The sequence below is a fragment of the Vombatus ursinus genome, unplaced genomic scaffold (genome assembly GCF_900497805.2).
Source record: "Vombatus ursinus unplaced genomic scaffold, bare-nosed wombat genome assembly UNPS02014798.1, whole genome shotgun sequence".
In the NCBI taxonomy this organism is placed as follows: domain Eukaryota; kingdom Metazoa; phylum Chordata; class Mammalia; order Diprotodontia; family Vombatidae; genus Vombatus; species Vombatus ursinus.
In genome coordinates this window covers 53,407,222-53,433,876 of record NW_020954576.1, presented here as the reverse complement: position 1 = coordinate 53,433,876, position 26,655 = coordinate 53,407,222, and the positions used below count along the sequence as shown (strand labels likewise).

At 47.5% G+C, this 26,655-nt stretch overlaps 1 protein-coding gene across 2 annotated transcripts in view; it reads right to left on the bottom strand.

Annotated features, from left to right (window-relative positions):
• Positions 1–10,977, bottom strand: part of MEF2D (myocyte enhancer factor 2D) — a 43,816-nt gene extending 32,839 nt beyond the window's left edge. For both annotated transcript variants that reach the window (XM_027870849.1, XM_027870851.1), the window contains exon 1: positions 10,627–10,977. The gene's annotated coding sequence lies outside the window, so the exon portion shown is untranslated. The remainder of the gene's footprint in view (positions 1–10,626) is intronic.
• Positions 10,978–26,655: the final 15,678 nt, after the last annotated feature.

Below are 26,655 nucleotides of genomic sequence, written 5' to 3'. Positions count from 1 at the left end.
GCACATTACCCAGCAGGCAATTAATAAATGATTGTTGGTTGAGAAATTGAATGGTTGTCTTTTTTTTGGCTGGGGAGTGGTGAGGGTTTAGAAGAGTATGGATTATATGCAGCAGACTCTATACATAAAATTATGGCAAGGGCTCAAAGGAGGCCAATCCAATCAGGAAGAAGCAAATCCTCCTAGAGAAACAGGGTGACCTGGTGGGGAGTCAAGGAGGATTTAAAGGGCCAGTTGCTGGTCAAACCCAGTTCTTGTGCAACTCAGCTCTCTGGGTCCAGTTCCACACACTAAGTCTGGCAAGGATCACAGAACCAGCAGGACCTTGCCAGGGTCAGTTGGGAAGCCAGTTTGTATAGGATTAGCATGCTGCTTTGCGGGAAGCTGAGGGTGCCACAAGAAAGAAAAAAAGGAGGGAGGATAGGGAAGGACAGGAAATGGGTAGGGTACAGCAGACAAATCTATTCCTCATTAACCCAGCTGGTTCTCTCCTACCCTTTTTTGGGGGGGACACAGCTCTGAGATGAGGAGGTCAGACCCTATGGTTCCCCCACCTCCAGCCACCTCAACTAGCTGGTCAAGCCTTCTCTGTTTTTTTCTGCCCCAGGGCCTCCCTTCTTCCTGCTGCAGCTGCTCCTAGTACAAAAGGCCCATCTCCCGCTTCCAAGCTTTTGCACAGAGTTGGTCCCTCACATCTGGAATGTATCCTCTACCCTAGGCCTGTCCTGATCCTGCCAGTGCTTAACACTCCCTCTTTTCTGGAAATGATTTTTTAGTACTTCTGGATCCCGGTTGCATCCCTCACCCAGTAAGCTCCTTGGAGACAGGGTCTGTCTGCTTTCTGTCTCTGGACCCTCAGCATCCAGTAGTGTCTGACACATAGTTGGTACTCATTAAATGCCTGAATTGAATTGAATGTGGCCAAAGCACCATCCAAAGGAGATGGGGCAGGGGGTGGCTAGTTCTCTTCTCCCTCCTTCCCCTCCTCTTCTCTACACTCCCGGAAGCTGACAGGTGGAGGAGACAAGAGTCACCAGCTGGGACAGAGACACCTGTCCTTTACTGGTCAGACCCACCCCCTCCCTCATCACAAAGGCAGCTGTAAGGCCTATCATCTCTTTATGGGCCCCTCCATCCCCCAAAGCATAAAGAACCTGGGGACCAAAAAGGAGGGAGGGGAAGTTAGAGCTCCTTGGAAAAGGATGCCTGGACTGTATCCAACAGTATTTTTTTTTGGTGGAGTGGGAAGAACCCTGAGAGAACTCGCTGTCAAACTTGGGATCCAATCCCTGTTATGCCACTAACCACATGGCCTTGGGCAAGTCACTTGGTCTCTGCCTCAGCTTCCTCATTTATAAAATGAGAGGAATAGAATCAATGACTTCCAAGGCTTCTTACAACTCTGACATTCTATGATCTGAATGTATGATCTGATTCTGCGTGCCTTGCTTCCCCTTGTATACCATAGTTACAAAGGGTTAGAGACTAACCCTGGAGCAGTTTTCAAACTTTGTGGTCTCAAAAAAAGTCTGCTTTACACTCTTAGAAATTATTGAGGACCTCCCAAAGAGCTTTCATGTGGATTATATCTATTGATATTTAAAATATTAGAAATTAAAATGCCTTAGGAGTATTATGAAAATGATTTTGACCTCATGGACCCTCTGAAAGGGGGTCTCTAGCACCCCTAAAGGTCTCCTGGGTGGGGGTTGGGGGTGTTGAGAACAGATGGGTTAGGTCATTACATGCATTCCTAGGTTTCCACATTTTTCTTTCCAGCCTAAGAGGTAATCAAGGAAGGGGGTGGATTTATCTTCTAGGATGGCCTTCTCAGAAGATAAATCCACCCCCTCCCTTGATTATCACTCTAGCATGTCTCTGGACAACCTGGAGGTTGGAGAGTTCACACTGCAATTACCCTAAATCCCTCCTGTTGGCAGCTATGTTTACTTTCTTCTTGATGAAATCCTTCCTGCCCTTCAAAGGCCAGCTTAGGTCCCACTGCCTCCACCATGATTCTGGGAGCCTCATTTTCCCAATCTCTCTTTCCTCTCCTAAGTACTTATCTCATTTTCCATGGAATCAGAGTTATTTGTGTTCAGGTCTCAATCCCCCCACCTAGATTGTAAGCTCATTGAGGGCAAGTATTGGGTTTTATTCATATCTATTTCCCAAGTACTTCACACAGTTCCTTCACATAGTAGATGCTCAATAAATTGAACTGAATTGGGTTTTTTGGTCCTTTATATGAAATGAAATCTAGGACTTTCTCACAGCTGCAGACTGTAGAACTAGAAGAGAGCCTAGAACACTGAATGTTAGAGCTAGAAGGATCCTTAGAAATCATCTTGTTCAATCCTTTCACTTTATAGGAAAGGAAAATGGGACTAAGAGAAATTAAGCAGTGAACAGAAGAAGTGAACAGAATTAGCCGGGAATCGGAAGAGGAAGACTCAAGGGGGAACTCTGGGGTCTGAAGGAGCCAAAATCTAGAGACACAAAAAGCGGGCGGGCCAAATGTCCCATCCCTCCCCAGTGTCTGGCCTGGGGCGTGGGGTTCTTTGGCTGAGCCTTGATATGACCTCAGCAGTCTCAGGGAGGCCCCCCCTCCATAAGCAACAGATACTTCCACCCCACCTCAGCTTAGACTTGATCTTGCTCAGTGTACAACTAGGAACGTCTGGCAGTGACTTGTGTTTTCAACACTGACCCGTCCTCTTAATACCTAGGTGACTATGAGCAAGTGACTTCCACTTTCTGGGCCTCAGTTTCCTCAGCTGTAAAGTAGGGTTGGAATTAATGATCACTGTTTCCTTCTAGTTCCCAATGTTCTTGAAACCTGTCCCTTCCCATTCTTCGCTCAAGAGAGAGGGAGAAGACGGTAGCCCTCCATAAGATTCAAATTCTAGTCAGCTGGTAATTCCTCAGATTCTCACCTCAGAAAGGCCCAAATCTGCCGTGCCTGTACTTTACCTTTCTAGCTGAAAAGAAATCATGTTCCCCATCTCAAAACTCTGTGGGGAAGTCCTTCCTTTAGTCTAGCTTCAGCCCTTATCACTGTAGCCTGTTGTCTTATTCAATTTAGAGAGTCCTACTCCTGACCTCATGTCAAAATAATGACCAGCAGCCCTTGAGAGGTCACTGCGTCCTTCTCCTACCTGGATAACTAGACTGCCCATCTTTCCTATCCCCTGGAATTCGAAGGCAGCCTCTTCTGGCCTCCACCAAAAAAACTTTCTTACTGCTGCCTAATCCCCACTGCTACAGTGTCAATCAAACAACCACTCCACAAATATTCATTAAGTGGCTCCAATTTGCCAGGTACTATGCAAGGTGCTAGAGATACAAAAATGAGGCAGGCCTTGCTGACCTTCCTCCCAGAAGTGGTGGCACCATAAGCACATACAAAACACGGCACAGGATAGGAACCGGACCTTTGACTTCGTTAGTATAAGGAAACTTCAATGAAGTCAGCACTTTCTCTGTAATTTGCTATCTTTAAGTTACACAGAGCAGGGCTTCTCAAACTCTTTGGTCTCAGGACCCCTTTACATTCTTCAACATTATTGAAGACCCCAAAGAGCTTTTGTTTATGTGGATTATATCTATCAATATTTACCAAGTCAGAAATTAAAACTGATAAATTTCTAAAAATACCAATTTATTTACAATAACAATAAGCCCATCACATGTTCATGCAAATAACATTTTAATGGAAAATGATGTCATTTTCCAAAACAAAAAAATTAAGAGTGGTACCATTTTACATAATTTTGCAAATCTCTTTAATGTCTGACTTAATAGAAGACAGCTGGATTCTCCTATCTGTTTCTGTATTCAATCTGTTGTGATACGGTGTTTTGAAGTATATGAAGAAAATCTGGTCTCACACAGTTGTGTAGTTGGAAAAAGGAGTATTTTAATAGTCAAATAACATCTTAGTATTACAGAAATAGTTTTAACTTTGAAGACCCTCCCCAAAAGGGGCTTTGGGATCCCCAGATTACACTTTGAGAACCACTGGCCTAGAGAACTAAGAGGTTAAGTGATTTGCCTAAGGTCACACAGCCATTATGTGTTAAAGGCAGAACTTGAACTCAGGACCTCCTGGCTTTGAAATCAGCTCTCTAGTCACTGTATCACATATAATATATATACCAAGTAAATTCAAGGCAATTTCTGAGGGAAAGCAGGTGTAACTAGGGAGATCAGGAAGGGCTTCATAGATGGTGCATGAGCTGTGCCTGGAAGGAAAACAGGCTTCTAAGATATGGAGGTGAAGAAGGAAGACATTCCAGGCATTGGGGAAGGGAGGGAAAGAAGGGGAGAGGCAGCCTGTTCAAAGACATGGACATAGAAGATGGAATGTCATGTGTGAGGAAAAGCAGCCAGAAGGCCAGTTGGGCTAGACCATGGAGTTCGTGAAAGGGAATAACATGTAATAAGCCTAGGAAAGTAGGTCAGAGCCAGAGCTTTAAAGGCCCAACAGAGGAGCTTGTATTTCATTCTAAGGGTCCCTTCTCTATCTCCACCACCCCTTTCCCTTAGAGAGACCCAAATGGGGACCCTAAGAATGTCCTTTAGAGCACAACAAAAACACCACCACCATCATGCCCTCTGTTTTTTTCTTTTATGGGCTAGTATCTTCTCTGGAGCTCACCCCCTTCCCAATCTCCAAGGGCAAGGGGGAAACCATGCATCTCCCACTCTAAGAGACAAAGGGTCATATCAGGACTTAGAAATCCTTAACACCCAGGAAATTCAAAAGCACATCTTTCTATCCACCTAGCTCTGTGGAATTCACAGAGAAAAACAGAGGAAGACTTGAGTTTGAATCCTGACTTTGCTATTTACTATGTGACCTTGGACAAGGGCCCTCTCCTCAAGCCTATTTATCAAACATTTATTAATGTTCTATGTTCAAGACTACTATGTTCAAGATACTGTGCCAGGCAGACCAAGATACAAACTGAAAAGCAAACCAGTACTTGCCTTCAGGGAGCTTACATTCTGCTACTGGATAAACATTTATACAGAGAAGTAAATAGAAAATAACTTCACTAACAACCTGGTGTGTATGAGAGTGCAACAGGGCATAGAAGGGAAGACATCAAGTTAGGCTTTACCAAAGAGGCAGGAGCAGAGCCTTGAAGAAAGCCAGAGATGATAAGAGATGGAGGTGAGAGAGAGGACAGCCTGAACTGAGGCTGGAGATGGCATTTCTTGTAGTAGCTAGTAGACCAGGTTAGCTGGAACACTGAGTGCATGACGGGGAATGACATAAACTAAGTCTGGAAAAGGTCTTCAGTCTCTTCAACTGTAAAACCTCGGAGGTGGACTAAATGCCCTTTAAGGTCCCTGCTAGCACTGATGGCCAGTGATTCTCTGGGTCAGCCTTGGGCTGGTGTGGGGCCAAGCTTCAGGCTTAGCTGCATCACACATACTCCCAGGTCTTGAGGGGGTTGGGGGTTGCAGAGTCTATTGTTATCTTCTTCATTGGCATAACAGACGCTCCACAGTGCCAGTCTGGGGAGGAGGGGAAGCTCTCTGGCCAAGAATGGGCCCAAGGCCAACCATAGGATCTGCCGTCCAAGGTCCCCAGGAGGGCAACTCTAAACTGGTAAATATGGTCACTGCCTGGGTGTGACCCAGGACAGGTGGAAGCTGGAGGGACAAAGCCCTTCCCAAGGCTCTGCAGGAAGGCCAACCTGTTACAGAACTACAGACTGCCATAGATGGAAGAGACCTTTGAGATCATAGTCAAGTTCAACCCCCGCATTTTATATATGAAAATGGAGGAAACAGATTTGTCCAAAGACCGCACAGCCGCTCAGCTAGTAGGGTGGAGAAAAGATCTCACACATACACTCATCCCTAACAGAAGCGCAAGGTCAATCCTATCTTGCTTCTGGGAATGAAAGGTCACTGCCCATCCCCTAGCAACTAGGAAGTCCCATCTATTGTCTAATTTCCATCATCCTGCAACAGGGGGAACCCACTGTCCTAGGGTGATTCTTTGTTGAAAGCTCGGTCTTCCCTGACCCCAGCCCTCCCCCATCGCACCATCTCCAATCCTATAATCATCTTTACGGTTGTGCCCTGCAAAGAACCAGCTCCATCCCTGAGATGAAGTCAGCCACTATTCCTTTGTCTGCAAGCTCCTGCTTGGATATGCCATGTCCTTGTTCACAAACCCAACTAAAAACAAGCAGGCCCATGCAGGTACACATTTCTACCTGTTCTTGAACTTGGGGGCAGTGTTGCTAACATGCAGCTCAGACCAACAGGAATCCATCAACCCACATGTGTGCACATATTCCCCTCCCTCGCCCCACCACCAATAAGTTCCCAGTGAGCTTTCGGCCCTGGACAGAGGTGGGGTGGGGGCGATCGAAATAAATATATCAAGGATCAAACGATACATAGATTATGAGGGCAAAGGTCAAGGTCTTCCAAGGGACACTGCCTGCCCTTGCTCTCCCATTTCCCTTCCTTAGGAAAACCAGAAAAAAAAACTGGGGGGAGCTTTGAAATCCTCGAGCCTCTCCTTCAATTCCTAAGTCAAAGCTGTGCCCCATATCAATACCAGAAAAAAAAAAGTAAAGCAAGTCTTCTTGCAGTCTCACCTAGATGTCTCCTGCTGCAGTTGTGATCCACAGACTCACAACAGCATCAGCCTGGACCTAGTGGGCTCTGGCCTCCCAGGCCAGACTCTTGCCACTTGACTTCCCTTCCCCCCAGACACTGGCCAGGCCTAGTGAGTAAGCCACTAAACCCTAGGAGGACTGACTCTGGCCTTGAGCAAAGTGGAGACTTGTAAAAGCTACGGGCGATCACAGCGACGCAGAGACTCCGCCACGGACCCTGGGCAGCCAGCTCCCAAGCCCCACAGCCATCACCCTCTCCTCCCTCCTTTCCCTATAAAAGGGGGATAATAACTCAGGGCACTTTGCCAAAGAGTGTTTTGCCACTCTTTAGCCATAAAGTGCTTCAAGATCTCTTTACAGTCAGGAAGTAGCGAGAGAGCCCTAGCTCCTGGAATAGACACCATAGATCAGGGGATCTGGCACTAAAAGGGAACCTGAGAGATCACCTGGCCTAACCTCCTTATTTTACAGATGAGCAAACAGAGAGCCTCCAAGAGGGGAAGTGACCAGTCCAAGGTCACATAGGGAGCAGGTGGCGGAACTAAAATTTAAATCCAGATTTTCTAACACCAAATCCAGTCTTCTTCCCATGATTATCATGGAGCCTCTTAAAAATGTGCTTGGAGATCACTGACAAGTCAGGAAGTGCTTAAAGGCCCTGAGACAGAAGAAATGAAGGTCCCGCTAGGAAGCCTCATTATTCTGCCCCACACTCATATCCCCCTCTTCCACATTTCCTTCTAAACACGGTTAGCTATCTCCAAGACTATGCAGCAGGGCACTTGAGATGAATTGGGGGGAGATGATAGGGTCTCTCCTGGCTAGTTACTCAGCCCAGGGAGAGGGCCTGGGAGCTGATTGGCCCTTGGTCTATGAAGGCCTTATTCAGAACAAAGCAATTGGGAGGGTCCAATCAGAAGCTCCAGTCTTGAATGTGTAGGGGAAGAGAGGATCTGAAGGCTCTGAAAAGGGTGGGCTCAGGTCATATTCTAGAATCTGAAGAGGGGCCCACTGAGGTCTCTCTCTTCAGAGGGTAGAGTGAACAGGACTGACACAACAGCTGGAGGGAAGAAGGTTAGACTTAAAGCAGACTTCCCAGTTGGCAGGAATAGGAAGAAGGCAATGACACAGAGGGTACCCCTTCCCCAGCAATATGGGCCAAGGAAGGGCTGCCCTTCAAGAAGTCAGGGGGAGGGAGCAATTGACACAATGGTCTTACCTCCAAGTCCCTACTACCTCAGGAAGTCCCATACCCTCTCTGGGCAGCTGGTCTCAAATCCTCCAGGGCTTAGGGCTCCAGAGGCCAGTCTGTCCTTGTCCTTGTGTCTCAGTATTGGCCAACACACCTGGGGGCTCTCGCTACCAATCCTGCTCCTATTCCTCCCCCCTCTCACTCAGGCAAGGCTTCTGGTGGATAAAAAAAAAAAAAAACACCAACCAAAAAACCCTGCAGGAGAGATTATATAACAGCAGCTGGGGAGACTACCGTACCTCCCTGCCTATGAGCTGCAAGAGGGGCTGAGCAGGGGAGTCTGGCCCATCATCTCTCCAACCCCCACTCTGAAGAAGGGAAAAAAGGGTAGAGCTGATAGCATCAGCTACAGACTAAATAACATCCCTCAGGAGGAAACTGCTATTCAAGGGTTGTGGGCACAGTATAGCTAGAGGTGAATTAGCTGAGGTCCATCCCAACCCACCTTCAGCTCTGCTCCCCCTAAGTCCTCCCCACAAAGCCCTGATGTCTGGAGTTCTGTTGCCTGGATCCTCTGCCTTTGTCTCTGGATGTATGCCTGGGAGAGAGTTCCTCTTTTCCTACCCCCATAAAGGCAGGGACCTCATTTCCACCCCCTCCTAGCTCCCCCAGCATCCCCAGACATGGCTCTGCTAGAAGGACCAGATGGATGACAGTTCTGCCTTAGATCTTCAGTGTGACTTTGGGTCAAACACTAAACTATTTTGTGCTCCCAGTAAAGTGAAGAGACCATTAATGGTCCCTCCCTTCCCAAGAGAAGTCAGAAATTATTCCTCCTGTCTTCTCCCCTATCCTTTTGGGGAGGACAAACACACCATAGACTAAATAGGATCATGGGTGTTCAGAACACACAGGCCCACATGATTCCTACCCACACAGAGCATGTCTGAGAAGGCCCTCAGATACCAACACCCTGATCCCAAGCCACCTCTCCACTTCCTGCCCCCAAACAGTTCTTTTTTTTTTCCCCCAGGCTTAGAAGGCAAACAGGAAGGAAGTTCATTCCCGATTGGAATCACTGGGGCCTAGAGCAGCCTGTCCCTAGGGGTGGAGGGGTAGAGAAGAGAGGAAGGAGGGTGTGGGGGGGGGGAGTCATCACAACCTCCCTCCCCTACTCCAGCCTCACAGTCTGCCCATCAACCACCAAGTTAGAACCTGGCTCCCCTTAGCAACAAGACCTATGATACATGCATAATCTCTGTATGCAGTAGCATGTGCACCACCCTACCCCCACCCCCCCCAAAAAAAAGAAGAAGAAAAAGAAAAATCTCTGAACACAGCTGGGGTGGTGAAGGGAAAGGAAGGAGTAGATGGTTTCCTCGCTCCTGAACTTCCAATTTCATTTCTCTCCATTCTACCCTCCCCATAGCCAGCCTCCAGAGACCCAAGGTCACTGCCCCAGACGGTGAACTTCCCATCACTGCTAAGTCCTGTGAGGTTCCACCCCCTTCCCCAGGGATACCACCACCACCCCAGAGAAGTTCCATCTCCTGTCCTCAGCATAACCCCCCGCCCCCCCAACTCAATGCTTTAGCTAGAAAGATCCAGGTAAGCCTACTACATGAATCGAAAGAACCTGCTGAGAACTTGGGCAATGGTCCAGGTACGTATGCGTTGTTTCCCCCACTCCCTTGACTGACCTGAAAGACCCCAAAGGCATTGAGAAGGAAGTACTAGGATAGCAGGATTCCTCCTTTCTCCTTCCCTTGGAGTTCCTAAAACAAGGAGTCCAAAGGGCCCCGAGAAGATCTATTTTTTGCCCCTCCCTATCCCAGCTCTAATCACTATGGATGAGAGAGACAGAAGAGGGGGGCAGAGAGCTCTCTCCTGTAGTGCCCCCCACTCCCCAGATGTTGTACAGATGCAAACTCAGGCTAGGAGTTAGTTGTCCACCCAAGGGTGGGGCTGTGGACAACTGGGATGGGGGTCTCCAAACAGGCTTCAACCTGGAAGCTGGCACTGGGGTCAAGGTCCGGGTCTGGGAAGAGAAACTCAGGGTGGGAGGTCAGGTCCTGAGAGACAGACTCTCCTCCCCTCGGCTTGTTTGTCATCTCCAGCTCTCAGCTGTCACAGAAGCCAAACTGGGCCCCAACACACAGAGACAGAGCAACCCACCCACCCAGCCCGGGTGTCATCTGAACAACATTCCCCCCTCCCTCCCCCTTTCCCTCCCAAACAGCTGCAGCTCCCCCACCCCACCCCCATCCTCCAATCACCCTCCCAGGCCCCCTTCTGCACCATTTTGGGCCAAGGAGGAGGGAACAGGCGGCAGGGAAGGGAGGGCCGGCTGTTAAAATGTCAGTCGCTCCAGGCTGTCACCCCGGGACCCCCCCACCCTCGGGGTGGGGGCTGCTCTCCCTCCAGGCCCACAGCCTCAGGCCCTCCGACCCTCTCTCAAGGCACGGTGCCAGCACCCACTGCACTCCGCCGGGGCACCTCCTCCCTCCCGGGGCGTATGGCCCTTGGCGTCCCTGTAGCCCCCCCCAACACACCTGGTCGCCTTTAACCCCCACGGCCGCCCCGCTTCTGGCTTCCCTACCCAACCCCCCGCCTCCTCTGCCGGTCCCTCCGGGACACAGCCGGCAAACCCCATCCCACACGACGGGGGAATGGCCTGGGCGCCCCCTCCACCCAGGACACCCCAACCCTGGGTGGGGGGGAGGAGAGGGAAGGGAGGGGGAGGCGGGTCTCTTAAAGTGGTAGGCGCGTTATTTCTTTTTTACTCACCAGCCCCAGTTGGGGGAGGGGGGTGTCTCGGAAGGGGGTGGGAGGAAGAGTGGTGGTCCTCTCTCCTCCCGGATCTCCAAGCGCAGGAAGGTGGCGGGTTTTTTCTTTTTAGGGAGGAGGGGATATCGAAAAATAACTAACGAGACAGGCGTCTGCCCGGGCCCTGGGTGGAGCCGGGAGGTCCCGGGCCCCTGTCCTGGGGCCGGGGTAGAGGGGAGGGAGGGTCCGGGGCTGGGGCTCCCGAGCCGCCGCTGTTGTTGATATATTTTCTTCCTTCCTCCTTTTGGGCTCCAAAGGTAACTCCTCCAGTCCCTGGGAGCCGAGGCCAACGTAGGCACAGCTCAGCCTAGCTTGGGGGGGGGGTGAAGGAGAGGAGGTGGCGGGGTGACGGGCAGCCGGGGGGGCCAATGGGAAGGCCCCATGGGGGCTGTGGGGCGGGGCCAGGGGAGGGGTGGGCCCGGGAGCCGGGGCCCGCCCCCTCCCTCCTCCGCCTCCTCCACCTCCCTCTCCTGCCCAGCACGGTTTCCTCCCTCCCCTCCCCTCCCCTCCCCTCCCCTCCCCGCCTCCGCGCCTACCGCCCTTCCAGCTCCCTCCTCCCCACCCCAGGCACGGCTGCAGCACAGGCAGGAGCCACGGATCCCTCCGCCGCCGCTGCCGCGGCCGCCGAAAGGGAGGGACGTGGAGAGATGAAGCCGGGCGGAGGTGCTATTAAAGGGACAGCAACCCACCCACCCCAACACACATACACGTCCCACCTCCCCGCGCCCCGTGGGGAGCATGGCACGCGGAGTTGATTATCCGCACTGCTCCCCGGGGCTGGGGGACACTGCCTGAGGTGGGCTGGTCCTGGTGCCATCCCCTTCCCTCGGGGAGGAGAGTTAGAGAAACTTGGGGGGGTCTTGAGGGGGCGGTATTTAAAGTGCCAGGCGCCTCCTTCCTGGGGTGCATGGGTCCCCCACCCAGCCCTAACCTCGAGAAGGCTTGGAGGAAGGCAGCCCGGCTTAAAGGGGCAGGCTTTCTGTAGAAGGGAGGGGGCTGAGTGGCTCCCCAGGCTACCTGTGACAGGCGGTTCAGCGCCCCTCCCCCGCCCGGCTCCGTAGACGCCTAGCAATTTAAAGCTACAGGCTCATAGTTCTTGGGTGACCTCATCCCCGGAGCCCGCAGCCCACGGAGCGCAGCCAAGGGGGCAATTTAAAGGGGCGGGAACCCTAATTTCCCCCAGCACAGGAAACACCCTTGAAAACATCTTATTAAAGGAGGCCTGGCCCCTTTTGTTTTGTTTTGTTTTAAATCCGGTTTCCCCAGTCAAGTCTTCCAGGGCTCCCGAAGCAGGCTTTAACCTCCCAAATCCCCCCAAACTAACGGGGCTCCTCAGCCTCTCAGATGCTGTCTATCATACCTAACTTTAAGGGAACAGATACCAAAGCACCACCCTCTAGAAAAAGAGTAACTGTTAGAGGTTTAGGTCTTTAATCTTTTCAAAGCTCTTTCATGGTCCCTCTTAATGCCTTGCTTCCGTGGATTATCTCTGTTTTATCCCATCAGTATCTTGTTAGTTGTTTGCTTGTCTTCTCCTCCATTAGATTAAGAGCCCCTCGAGAACAGGGACTTTTTTTTTTTTACCATTGTGTTTGTATCCCCAACCCCTAGGACAGTGCCTGCGGACGTATAGTAGGTTCTTGATAGGGCACGTAGCAAGCACGTAGTAAGCGCTTAATAGGGCTTAGGGCACATAATAGACATAAATGCTTGTTAACTTGACTTTACACTCATTATCTCTTTTGATCGTCACTATAACCTGGTGAGATAAGCATTAGAGGTATTATTATCCCCTTTTTACAGATGAGGAAACCGAAGCACAAAAAGCTTAAGTCACTTGTCCATGGTCACACATCTAGTAAGTGGCAGAACTGAAACTAAACAATGGTATCTTTCAGCCCTAGTTTCTTCTGATTGGGCCTAAAGTTCATTTCTCCATTTCTTGGAGAAGAACTTGGACCAGATTGTGGAGTCTGGAGGCAGGAAAAGGAACTGATTAATCTCTCCAGGTCCTTCCCAACCCAAGCAGGAGACATCAGAAAGACTGCTTTGCAATTAGGTTGGTGGCTCATCTTGTAGTACTGTATATCAAGTAATACAAAGCCAACAGGCTCTTATTTCCTTGGCCTCTTTCTCCAAACCCTCCCTCCTGGGCCCTCCTCTAGGAAACCCTCCAAGATTAAGCAATGTCCCTCATGGCTCCTTACATCTGGTCAGCTTCCCAACAAGTCTGGGCTCTATACACCTAGCAGTTTGTGGCTCCTTACATCTGGTCAGCTCCCCAACAAGTCTGGGCTCTATACACCTAGCAGTTTGTGGCTCCTTACATCTGGTCAGCTCCCCAACAAGTCTGGGCTGTATACACCTAGCAGTTTGTGGCTCCTTACATCTGTTCAGCTCCCCTACAGGTCTGGGCTCTATACACCTAGCAGATTGTGAGTACACCCTGTATAAGCCTCGAGGAATAGAAGCTAGACCACAAGAAAGACTTCCTGACAGGCAAGGGTAGAAGTCTAAACTGCATCTTCCCTGGGGATTGTCAGGGCTCAAACAGCTTCTATTTGGCTATTAGAGAGGATTGCCCTTTGTGGAGGTAGGAGGATGGATGAAATGACCTCCCCTCTCCCCCAATCCAGCAGTGGGAAACCTCCCCTCATTTGATGGGCTCTATTTTTAGGACTTCCTTAGGCTCTAGCTAGAGAAACCGTTTAGTCATCAGGGTGTTTATTTTCCGGCTGTTTCCGTCGGGAAAGCAGAATGTTGAGACTGGAGAGATCGGTGGATGCTGGAAAAGGCTTTACAAGAAGGGGCCTGGAAAAGCTAACCTGGACAGGACATTGCAGCTGAAAATAAATAAAGAGAGGGTATAGGGAAGCCTAGCAGGGAACTGGAAGGATAGATGCCCTGCCTCTTGGCCCTTCTATCTATAATCCTACTTTGAAGCTCTCCAAACACTCCAGCCCTCCCTCATGCCCAGCCTCAATCTATTATTCTTCTCAAGCTAAAGAAACAGCCCACAAAGCCAATTCAGTGTTGAAACCAAAAGACCCAGGTATCTTCTCTTCTCTTCCAGCACCCCCCCCACACCCCCCCTCCACACCCCCCCTCCAAACTTTGTACCAGCTCCTAGCCCCACCCTTTAAAAGACCTGCAGGGTGAGCATCCCGCTAACTAAAGATCTAACCAATCCTGAGCCAGGCTGGTACCCCTCCAAGGATGTTATTGGCTGCTGGGTCGTCCCCAGCTTGGAATGTGGGGCCCAGAACAAAGGAATGAGGAAGGAAGGTGAGTCACCTGGGCAGGCTATTAAAGGGCCAGGAGCCAGAGGATGACTGATGATGTCACAGGAGGGGAGGGATATAATCCCTGGGGGTCCAGAACTGAAGAAACAGCTAAGAAAAGCATTTGATCTTGGAAGATGAAATTCTGAAGGGAGATTCAGGACCTCACTGAGCTCCATGGAGGACACATTGAGGAGGGGCAGACAGAACTGGAGCAGGAAGGGAGGTTATACAGCACTGAGACTTTATGGAAGGGAAAGAAGTATTAGCTTATATCTTCTTCTGAACTTCATCTCCACAAACAAACAAACAAAAGAGTAGGGGGTGATATTATAGTAGGAAGGATTCAGATTAGGCAGTAGGGAGGACGTCTTGGCAGGGACCCCTCTAAACTCAAGATGCAAGACTGTATTTCCAACTATCAACCCCAAGGCCCACAACTGCCTCACCAAGTCCTCAGTTCAGAATATTCCTGGAAGCTCTGACACCAAGGTCTTGTTTCCACGGGGGCATAAGGACTGTTACTTCAATAATATAAGATTAGGATAAGGGAACTATCTCTACTAATGCAAGTCAGCATCTTCTTTGCAATTTATGGATGTAGGGTCACATAGTACATATGTGTCAGAGTCAGGTCTTGACCCCATGTGTTCTAGCATCTGAAGCCAACTTTCTAACTCTTCCTCTCACTTATAGATCTTATAGGATCACAGGATTTAAAGCTAAAAGAGACTTTGAAGACCTAGCTCAACCTTTTTTCCTTTTTTAGATGAAAAAACTGAGGCCCTGAGAGATAAAATTAATCTCTCCTAAATTTTAGAAAGTATGGAACTGAGATTTGAATCCAGGTTCTCTGATTCCAAATCCATTACTCTTTCCACTATACTGGAATGCTTTTCTGGGCTTCCATTTTCTTATCTGTAAAATGAGATTGGTCAAGATGATTTCAGGTCTTTTCCAGTCGGGGTGTGTGTGTGTGTGTGTGTGTGTGTGTGTGTGTGTGTGTGTGTGATTTAATTATCAAATTAGTGCTGACACCCTGGGAGACCTGGTACTCAGTTTCTGCCTCCATCCCTTTGAGAAAGAACAGCCTAACTTCTCAAGAATATTTCCAAGGCCTCTGAGGGATTAAATACTTTGAAATTTCTATTGTGGTTAACAAGGTGATGGCTCCTTCCAAAAAAAGCTGCCTAGCATTCCCAGCCCATTAGAGAGAAATACCCCAATGCTAAGGCAAAGGCTTTTCCTCCCTCTACAATGGCCACAGACTAGGATCATAGGATCAGAGACAGAGAGCTGGAAGAAAACTTAGAGGCCATGTAGTCTCCCCAGCCTCTTTTACAGGTGAGGAAACCAAGCCCAGAGAGGTTATTGCTTGCCCAAGGTCATATAGCTACTAGGTGGTAGACCAGGGATTCACACCTAAGCCCTCTGACTTTATATATACGATTATTTCCATCAAACCACACTCCCTTTCAAAGGAGTTTGGGAGTGGGGGTGGCATGAGATCATTTCGCACAGCCCCTTGTCTCCATGCTCCTTGTAGATCTAATACATCTAAAATAATAATAGCCAATTTCACTGGCTAGGTTAACATCCATATCAATATAGCCCAGGAGAAGTTTACTTTCTCTTCCTTGGCATCAAGCACATTGGAAAGCCCTTTCTCCTGCTGTGGCAATGGCTCACACTTAGCCTTCTGCCTCCTACTCCATCCTCACTGCCTTCTGGAGAATACTGTATATCCTTTTTCGTCTCTGGATCTATCCTGCCTGGCATTCCCCAACTCTGCTGCCCTGCATATTGGAGACTCTTGCCCCTCACCCTCTCCCATTGTCCTAGCTGAGGCCACCTTCAGCTCTACAGTCCCCCACCCCCATCCCATCTGTCTGCTTTGGATGAAGAGGTGTGTTGTGTTCCTGTGTGTCTGTCTGTGTGTATACATCTATGTGTATGCATGATTATGCATCTTCATAGCCAGTATCCTTTTGAGGAAAGAACACTGGACCAAGAGTGAAAAGGCTTGGGTTGAAGTCCCAGCTCTGCCATTTACTGGATTTTGACCCTTCCCCTTTCTGGGGCTCAGTTTCCTGATCTGTAAGAGGAGGATAATGCTTAAATTACAAGGGACCACTTAGAATACAGAGTACTTGGAGTGCAGTAACCATCTTTGTGGCATGGATCTCCTAGGCAGTCTTCTGAAGGCTATGGACCCCTTCTCAATATATTTATTTAAAAACTCATAATGGAAGGAAAAGCTAAATTTTAGAGATTAGTGAACATAAAGATGCATTTTTTTTTTCTTATCCAAGTTCCCAGACTGGGGGGGGGGAGGATTGTCCATGGATACCACGTTAAGAACCCTTGCCGCAGCAGCTACATTCCAGGCTTCTTGTGAGAGTCAAATGAAATAATACAGGTAAAGACATAGATTAAGCATTTTTTGTGCCAGGCACTGGGCTAAGAACTTTGTAAACGCTGCTATGTAAATGTCAGCTGCTTATTACAAGTGTAACTACCCCGAGTAGATTTGCCCGTATGTATATGTACCTATAACCCGGCGTGCATATTGGTATATGCCCGCCGGAATAGCACAGTCTAGGCGTGTCTGTTTCTCTCTTCTCCTGCTCCTGCCCTTTGCCTTTGGGGGAGGGGGTGGGGAGAGGACTTGGAAGGGTGCTTTGGCCTGAGTGGCCAAGTTAGGCACTTTGATGTCCAAGACTGGGAGGGTAGAGCTCTGTTCAGTGCCCAGGCTGGTGCCAGAGGCCAGAGCACGGAGGCAAAGGGCAGGTACCACGCCCTGAACCAGAGGCTGGGGTGGGGGTAGGTGGGTGGGTGGTGTATATGTGGTGGGGGCGAATCCTGGGTCCTCGGTCAGTGCATCCCCCCAAGCACACCCTGTCCCCCCTGCCTGGGCAGGATGTGGTGGCAGCTGCTCAGAGGGTGGGCAGGATGTGGGGGTGGGGGCAGCTGCAGCACAGTCTGCAAGAAGAGCCTTCTCCTCGACTCCTCCCTCTTTCCTTCTCTCCGCTCTCTCCTCCTCCTCCTCCTCCTCCCCCCCAGTCACATGGTCCCAGCCCCAACTGCGAGGGACTATTTTCCCTTTCCCTCGGAAGGACACTACTCAGGCATTCGAACTTGTCCTGAGCTGTAGCCAGACCTTTTCCAACTCCGCACAAGACTTTCTGCTTTCCACTGTCCTGGAAGAAAAGTCCAAAGCCCATCCCTTCCCTCCTAGCCTTCTTAACTCGAAAAAGGAACTACCCCTTTAAATGCAAATGAACTGCCTTCTCCCTCTACCTCCCCCTTTCTCCCCCTCGTGCCCAGTCTCCGCCAGCTGCCATTGACGTCATGCGTGCGTCACCGTCGCCAGCCCAACCAGACAGCACGTGGGGGAAGAGGGTGGCCTTAAAGGGCCAGGCGCTGAAGGCCTTCAAGACAGCTGCTTCTGTCCCTGACCTAGGGAAGAGAGAGTGTGGGAGGGGAAAGGAGAAAAAAGACGAAGAGGAAGAAGTGGGGCGTGGGTATGGGTGTGGGATGAAAAAAAATGTCCTTTGGAAGCTCGAGCTCCAGCAATTAGTGTGGAGGGTAGATCTGAAGTGGGAAGCACTAGCGGGGAGGTCCTATTCTCAGGACTGTAGACTTTCCAAAAGCAGAGATTGGGGAAGGGAGCCAGGATAAGTGGGGTGTGGTGGTGGGAGGGGTGAGGGGAATGGGAAGAGTGCCAATCAAAGCTCTCTACAGTTTGGTCCCTATTTATATTTCCTGCCTTATCTCCAACTACACCCCCTACCTACTCCAGCCAAATTAGGGCTCTGTACTTGGGGAGGGGGAGGGTAAGTAAATAAAACAAAAACAAAACTAGAAGCAAATTGCAGATCCAAGCTAATAGTAAGTCTTGAGTGGGCCAGACAGAGTCTAGGGTAGAATAAATAATAATGACAATTGTCGATTTGGCCACTTTCCCTCGAATACGCCTTGTATTTAACCCACCGTCGTTGCTTCTGCTGGTGGATTTCCTAGGAGGGAGGCTTTTGTTCAGTGGAAAAAACCCTGGAGTTGAGGTCCACAGTGCTACCCTTCAAATAAAAGTTCTGCTCCCTCTGCGTCCTTAGGCAAAAGTCTGGATCTCAGTTTCCTCATCTGTAAAATGAGGGGTGTGGACTAGGTGGTCTCTTGAATTCCTTTATCAATCTAAAACCTACGCTGTCTTTCTGTCAAAATGAGAAGTGACTGTTCCCTCCTCTGAGCTCCTCCAGCATTTTGTCCGAACCAGTCGGATGGCACTTACTACATACAGCCTGTTCTAGTCATAGTCTATACGCTTAGTGTTCCATCACTCCACCCCTAGCCCTGTCAAGATAAATGGGGGGGGGGGGGTACGACGACTGAGGGACATGAATAGTAAAGATAGGATAAGGCATCAAAGAAGCTGAAAGTGAAGACTGCTGAAGTTGTGAACCAAAAGGGTAAGGGAGATTAAGAAAGCCCTGAAAGTTAGAAGAGGAAAGAGTTGGGGCACCAGTTTACTGGAGAACCCATAATAACTCACATTTCTATAGCTGTTTAGGATTTGCAAAGCACTTTGTTTCCTCACTACTCTTAGAAGTAGGGCATACAGGGACTGTACTCTTAGCTCTTGTCCAGACATTCCCCAACTCTGTTCCCCTCCAATCTCTCCCTTCTCCCACCTTTTCAGCCTCTCTCTCTGGTTCCGAAAGACTGGTAGAAACAGAAAGGATTATTGTGACTTCTTAGGGTCTCTTCCAGTTCCCCTAATCTGTGATTTTTAGTCGCTCAACAGGAAGGCGAGTGACCCAGATCACAGAATGAAAGGTGAGAAAGGAGAATCAGAACAGAGAAAAGAGAGGGAACATATTTTAATGGGGAGGAAAAAAAAAAACCCAAAACTTAAAGAGTCAAAAGACCTGGGAGTGAATCTTCAGCTCCCTTATTATCTACATAACCTTGGGCAAGTCAGTCTCGGGACTCAGTTTCTCTTCTGAAATAGAAAGGGGGTGGACAGGATGGATGATCTCTAAGGTTTCTTTCCTAGTAGGTAGGGCTTGGGGGTGAGGGTCCACCCTCTCTGGCCTGATTGGTCAGTTTGCCCTTCTCCAGACCCACGAGACCAGAGAGCTGCTCCAGGCCTTGCCCACCCTTCTCTCTACAGCTTTGTTGATGTCATACTGCCCCTGGAGACAGAGGCCTGAGAGTTTGCCAGGGGATGAAGGGATGTTGGGAAAAAAACCAGAAGACAGGGTGGAGTTGGTATCAGGAGGAACAACACCATTCAAGCCTTTCTTTCCTAAGCCTCTGCCTTCTGAGCATTTCAGCCCTAAATAACTAAATAACTTCTCCCCAATATTCACCAGACAGCACGATATAGTGCAAAGAGATCCAGTATAAGAGCCAGGACCCTGGGTTTGAGTCGAATCTCTATTGAATCCTAGCTGTGTTACACTGGGCAAGTCATTTCACTGTGCTTTGCCTCAGTTTTCTCATCTGTGAAATGGGGTTAATAATACTTGTGCTACCACTTCATAGGATTGTTATGAGGAATGAGTTGTGTAATCATAAAGCTCTATACAAAGTGCGCTATTATGAGCTCTTGATGAACTAGTGTCCCAACTCCTTTTCCCTTCTCTCCCCACTTCCAGCTCTTCACCTCCCACTGAACTCCTTCTCAGCTCTTCAAGGATAGCCTCACCCCCACCTTCATCCAGGCATGTGCTGAAACTTGACTCATACCAACTTTCCAGCCGATTATTAAATTTTCATTGTGAGCACTTATACCTCAGAAACTGGCAAATGTTACAAATCAGTGCTTGGTTTAGTGTTTTGTTGATTATCTAGACTTAAGAAAGTGATGAAGAAAATGTTAATAATGCAGATGAAACTTAAAAGTGTGTCTTCCATACTTTTTTTTTTCTTCAGGGAGCCAGTGTTACCAGCACCCCTTGCCTCTGCTACTTACTTCATGTGTGACTGTGAGCAAGTCATTTTCCCTCTCTAGGCCTTAATTTCCTCCTCTATGAGTGAGGCAGACTAGATTATAACCTAGGTCCTTACCTCTTCATGGGGGTGTATGGAGTGTTCAGGGAGGACTAGCACCTCTGGTATGAGGGCTTGCTGAGCCCTTTTTAGGGCTGCTCATTCATCCACCTTTGGTGGTACCCTGGCACTCAATTCTCACCTGTGGCTCCAAGAAGCTTGTGCAGTGGCCACACTCTGGTAAACCATGTGGGCAGGCGAGCTAAACCAGTTTGAAGGTAACCAAGAGGCCTCAAACCCATAGAGGCATTGGGGGAGGAGGGCTGGGCATGTGAAGATCTCTCCCCCAGTGGAACGGGCAGATGAGAACAATTTGTTCCAATAGCCATGAAAGAGGCTGAAGCAGGTGCTGTGGAGTGCTTTGAGCTTGGTCAGACATCAAAGATGCCAAGGTCATCCACTGCATCATGGACCATCACCAGTCATCCTGACTTTTGTCCTGCCACTGGACTTCAATGACTCTGGAAGAAAGAGTGAGGCTGACAACTTTGTGCAGCCCTGCCTCCCTTAAATCCTATTCATGTATGAGGCAAGATATTACCCTGTGATGTCATTGGTCCTCTTCAAAAAATGAAGGACAAACAACCTCTTCATCATTCCTATTTCTGCTTTTATGCCTCAAATCTTTTATTCTATTACTATTCTACCTCTCACCCCCTCCTTGCAGCAGAAGAGATCTAGGCTAGGCAGCAGGGCTCCTGTTAGAAAAGGGAGCAGGAAAGAACTACCTTCTCCTCCAGAGATCAGGAAGAGGGGCAGAGGTTCCTGTTGAGTTGTGTTAAAGGGGAATGGACAAAATGAGAACTCAAGAGTATCAAAGGATAATAGATTAGAACTAGAAGGCTGGGTGGTGCAGTGGATAGAGTGCTGAGACCTGAGATCAAATCCAACCTGAGACACTTACTAGCTGTTTGACCCTGGACAAATTACTTAACGTCTGTCTGCCCTTCTTACCTCAACTATAGAATAGGGATAATTATTTTACCTATTTTCAGGGTGTTTGTGAGGATCAAATGAGATATTTCTTTGAAGTGCTTAGCATGATGCCAAATGCTTGCTCCCTTCCCCTGGAAGGCACCATAGAGGCCATTTAGTCCAAAGCCAATACTGTTTCCACCGTACCGTAATGCCTCTGAGGCTAGCGATGCAGTTGAATTTAGTCCATCAGTGCTTTGGGATCACCCAGCCCATATCCCATTTGACTGGCGAGGTTCCTGGACAATTGTACTAAGGGTTTTCGAAAGTACAGGGTGAAGTTTCCCACCGTGGGAATCTCCCATCAACCCCAAAACTGGCCCTGCTCCCTCTAGGGGTGGGAGTAGGGTGACGTAAATGAGAACTCTGTGTTCCAGAAAACCCCAAAATAACCCACCCACTCCCGTCCAGCTGCTATTTCTGTCCCTCTCGTTTAATTATTCAAACCCCCTTTGGGGACTGAGCTATAAAAAGTTCTCTTACTTGGGGACCCAGGAGATCTGGTTGATTAGCCAGCCTGTTATATCAACAATCCAGGAGGTCTTCATGGGGTCATTTAATCCATCCACTTTCATAGACTACTGAGACAACTCCTCTCCCTTCTATTTGTCCTATTCCATAGGAAGATCTGGAGTCCTAGAATCCAGGGCTTTCTATCCCTAAAGGCCCTGACTACTGCCTCATTTCATCATCCTTTCTATCCCTGCCCAACTTCCACCCTGGAAATTCTACCTGCCTACAGCCCAACCTCTTTACAGGGGTGTGCTGGTAAATGTTTGACAACTGGCTCTCCTGTTGAAATTGTATCATTAACGTTTTCTCCATCACCTTCTTAAGCAATTAACAAAACAATAAACGGAGCCCTGATTTATAGCATTCGCCAGATTTCTGAGGTGAGAATTTAACACTTTAAAATGAACAATTTAACAATTGCCTCTCAGGAACCTGTATGAGCAGGCTCCCACACACCCCTGAATCTATCCTTCCTTGCAGTAATACAGTGCCTACCCTCACCTCTACCCTCCCAGATCCCTGTTTCCTGTGTGACTTAATGGGGAAAAAATGCTGGATTTTAAGTCATTGGATGAGGGTTCAAATTTAGGTTCTTCTACTTACCCTGTATGGGACCTTGGGCGAATCACTAACAGAATCACAGGATTTTAGGAAGGGATCTAGTCTAACCTGTGCCCATATAGCAATCCCAGCGATCACACCAGATAAATGGTCATTCAATCTCTGCTCAAAGACCACTAATGAGGGAGAACCCATGACCTTCTAAGGCAGCGCACCACTGGAGGGCACGCCTTGTGAGGAAGCTTTGCTCACATAAAACCCAAAGTGACTTTTTTACAACTTCTATCGGTTGCTTCTGGCTTGCCTTCTGGGACCAAACAGAAAAATCTAATTCCTCTTCAAGCCTCTCAAACATGTATTAGAAGATCATAGATAGAGACCTGGAAGGGATCTTGGAGACCATCAAATAAAAAAATTTAAAAATGCCGAGACCTTCTTATTTTAGATGAGGAAACCGAGGCTGAGAGAAGTTACATGACTTGCCTCGAATCAAACAGTTATTGAATGTTTAAAGCAGGGTTTCAATTCAAGTTTTCCTGGCTCCAGGTCTGATTCTATCCACTGCACCACCTACTTACCTGGAAGACATCTACCATATTTCCACACACAACCCCTCCTCTCCTCTCTTCTCCTCTTCTCTCCTCTCCTTCCCTATCCTCCCCTTGTCCCTCCCCTTCCCTCCCCTCCTCTCCCCTTCCCTCTCCCTTCCCCTCCCCTCATCTCTCTTCCCCTTCTCTCCCCTCTCCTTCCCTCCCCTCTCTTCTCCTCTCTCATCTCCTCTAGTTACTTCTCTTTTTCCTTCTCTTCGCAAATCACCAGGGCCTACAACCAATCCTTTTATGATGTGGCCTCAAGGTCTTTCAATATCCTGATTGGCAATCTGGCAGTCTCTGGGTGTTCTTAAGCTTATTGATGTCTTTCTTAAGTTATAGTACCAAACTCCACACAATACTCCTTGAGATACCTTGAGAGAATGCTAGATTTGGAGTCAGGAAAATCTGAGTTTGAATCCTACCACAGTCACTCATTAACTGTGTGACCCCTGAGCAAATCATTTCACCTCAACCTATTTCCTCATGTCTAGAATGGGGATAATAGCACTTACCTCACAGGGTTGCTATGAGAATCAAATAAAGTAGCTAACGTGGGTAAAGTGCCTTACAAACATTAATGTAATACATAAAAGCTGGCTAATATTATTATTGTTATGATGATGATGATGATGATGATGATGCTCCTCCCCTTCTTCCCCCCCACCCCTCCTGCTCCTGATGTCTGATCAGGGCAAAACACAGAGAAATTGTGTGCTTCCTCCTAGAAGCTATGCCTCTTAATGCATTACAAGAGCAACTTACCTTTGTTTTCTACCACTTCATACTGCTGACTCATGTTGAGCTTACAGACCTTTAACCCCCTAGATCTTTTTCAAACAAAACTGCTAGCTAACTATGCCTCTCTATAAGCTTGTGTTTGTGAGGCTTTGTTTTTGTTTTTGTTTCTGAGCTTACTAATAAGATTTTACATTTATCCTCATGCCATTTCATCTTATTAGATTCTATTCAGATCTCTAGCCTGTTAAGATCTTTTGATATCCTGGTTGTCCATTCATGCTTTGCATCATCTGCAAACTTAATGAGCATGCTGTCCATATCTTTATCTAAATTATTGAAAAAGAAATGTAAAAAGAGCATGAGGTCAATCACAGATCCCTGGGGCTCTCTGATGGAGACCTCCTACCAAGTTAGCATTCAATTGACCTTCAACCTTTTAAATACACCTAATTTTATTTCATCTAGTCAATCAATCAATAAACATTTATGAGATGTTTGCTATGTGTCAGGCACAGAGCTAGGTGCTAGAAAAACAATGATAAAAATGAAACAGTCCTTCCCTCAAGGAATTTTACATTTTCCTGGGGGAGGAAATAATATATACCCATATAAGTTGTTGTTTGTCCTTCATTTTTCAAAGAGGACCAATGACATGACAGGGTGATGTCTTGACTTATCTGTGAGCGGGATTTAAAAGAGGCAGAGTTGCACAAAGTTGTCAGCCTCATTCTCTCTTCCAGAGTCATCAAAATCCAGTGGCAAGACAAAAGTCAGGATGACTGGTGATGGCCCAGGGTGCAGTAGATGACCTTGGCATCTTTAATGTCTGACCAAGCTCTAAGCACTCCACAGTACCTACTTCAGCCTTTTTCATGCCCAGTGGAACAAATCGTTTTCATCTACCCATTCGACTGGGGGAGGTCTTCATGTGCTTGGGGTAGACATCCCTCTAATTCACTCATGGGTTTGAAGCAAGTTGGTTAGCCTCAACCTGGCTTAGCCCACCTGCTCAGATGGTTTACTGGGATGTGGGAGCTACACATGCTACAGCTGCTTGGAACCACAGGTGAGAGTTGAATGCCAGGTGGACACCAAAGGTACATGAGCAGCCCTGAAAAGGCTCAGCAAGCCCTTACACCAGAGGTGCTAGTCCTCCCTACCCCGTGTACCCCACACATATAAGAATACACAAAGCAAACACAAAGTCATTCCTGTGGGGTTATTTACACTAACAGCAAAGGTAGTGCCATTTGAGCTGAACTTTGAAGGTAAGTAGGGATTTTAAGAGAGGGGGTGGTAAGGAGGGATACCTTCTAGGCAGCAGGCTAGCCTATGCAGAAGAATGAGAGTAGGAAACTGAACGTGAGGAAGAGGAAGAAGGCTAGATTGGTCAGACCTTAGCGTGCATGAAGGGCAGTAAAAAGTAGGCAGGGATAAAGTAATAGAATGCTTTAAGTGCCCTCTACAAAGGGCATTTGTACTTTGTATTTTATCCTAGAAATAATGGTAAGTCACCAAAGCTCATTTGAGGAGGAGAGTGACATGGTCAGATCTGTTATTTAGGAATATCATTTTGCTAGCTATGTGACTCTAAGTTTTTGAACTTGGCTATCTTGGCTATTTTGAACTGGCTATCTGTTTGCAGTGGTACCATGAACAGAAATAGGGATGTTAGGAAGAAGGTAGCTTTGGGTTAGTCCATATCTTTCCATCTTTTCCCTAAAAACAACATGAGATACTTTATCAAATGCTTCCCTAAAAACCAAGACGGACAATGTTCATAGTACTACCTTGTTCTACTAGTTAAGTCATCCTGTCAAAAAAGGAAATAATTTTAGTGTGGCATGATCTATTCCTTGTGAAGCTCTGTGAGCTCTCTCACTAACCACAATCTCTTTTATATCTTTTCTAACCTTTTCCCAAGAATCAAAATCAAGCTCCCTGGCCTATAGTTTTCAGACTCTTTTCTGTCTTTTTTTTAAAATCAGAACATTTGTCCTTCTCATTATAATTCCTCTGTTTTCCAGATCTTCCAAAATTATTCAGTGTCTCAGCAATCACATCAGTCAGATCCCTGGGGACCCGAGGGTGTAATTCATTTGGATTGGGTGACATGAATTTGTTCTGGGCATTAAGGTTGTCTCTTACTAGCTCCTTACTTACCTTGAACATCAACACTGTTTTAGGAGTTTTTGTTCTGTTATTAACACTACGAAGGCCATTCTGCTTGGCTGAGAAAACAGGAGCAAGATAAGAATTAAACAGCTCTCTGCCCTTTCTATTGCCAATTATTATTGTCCCACCCACTTCAATCATTAGTCCTATGTCTTCTTTGATCGTCTTACTCCCCTATCCCTCAACAGAGCTAAACTTTTTGCATTCCTTGGCTTTCCTCACTGCCCTCAACTGATCCTCACTTTTGCACTCCTGACACTTTTTTTTTAACCTGTCTGTTCCATGCTATTACATTTATTTTCTGGTTACCTGCCCTTTTTTTTTTCTTCATACATTTAAAAGATCTATATAAGTTGGTGAGTTCCCTGTGCAACCACATTGGTCTCTTCGGAAAACTCCTGTTTTTCCTTCCTCAATGGAATTGTTTTCCTTTGTGTCTTCAGAATTTCATTCTTGAAAGTATCCTACCCTTCTTGGACTGACTTCCCCTATATAATTTTAATCTATAGACTCCTACCTATTCTTCCTCTGAACTCTTCCAAAATCCAGAATACAAATACCACTTTGCCCAGCTTCCCTTTCCTTACTCACAAGTAGAAGGAAGTGATCACTTCCCCCAAGATTCCCATCTTTTCTAGTCAGCAACCAGTTCCTCCCTGTTATTGAGAATCCAAGATAATATAGAATTTCCTCTTTTTGATCCTTCAAAAAGTTGGCATATGAGATTATCAATAAAGCAAATCAAGAAGTTATCTACTACTTTGCTTTATGATAATAATGGGTAACATTTATATAGCACCTACTATATTATAGGTACTGTGCTAAACGCTTTACAAATATCATCTCATTTAATCCTCACAATAACTTGTGACATATGAAAAGTTCGAGAGACATATTTTCTGGGTAATTAATCATTTTATTAATCATGTTAATTTTTTAAAGGGTTAACTTAACAAGGATTTATTCACAGGAATACATGTAAGTAGAGAAAACAACAGAAAAGCTAAACAAATGAAATGAAGAAGATCCAAACCATCTTTGTTCCTAGGGCACAGAGGGCCACCAACATGGGCCATATAGTGCAGGGACCCTGTATTACA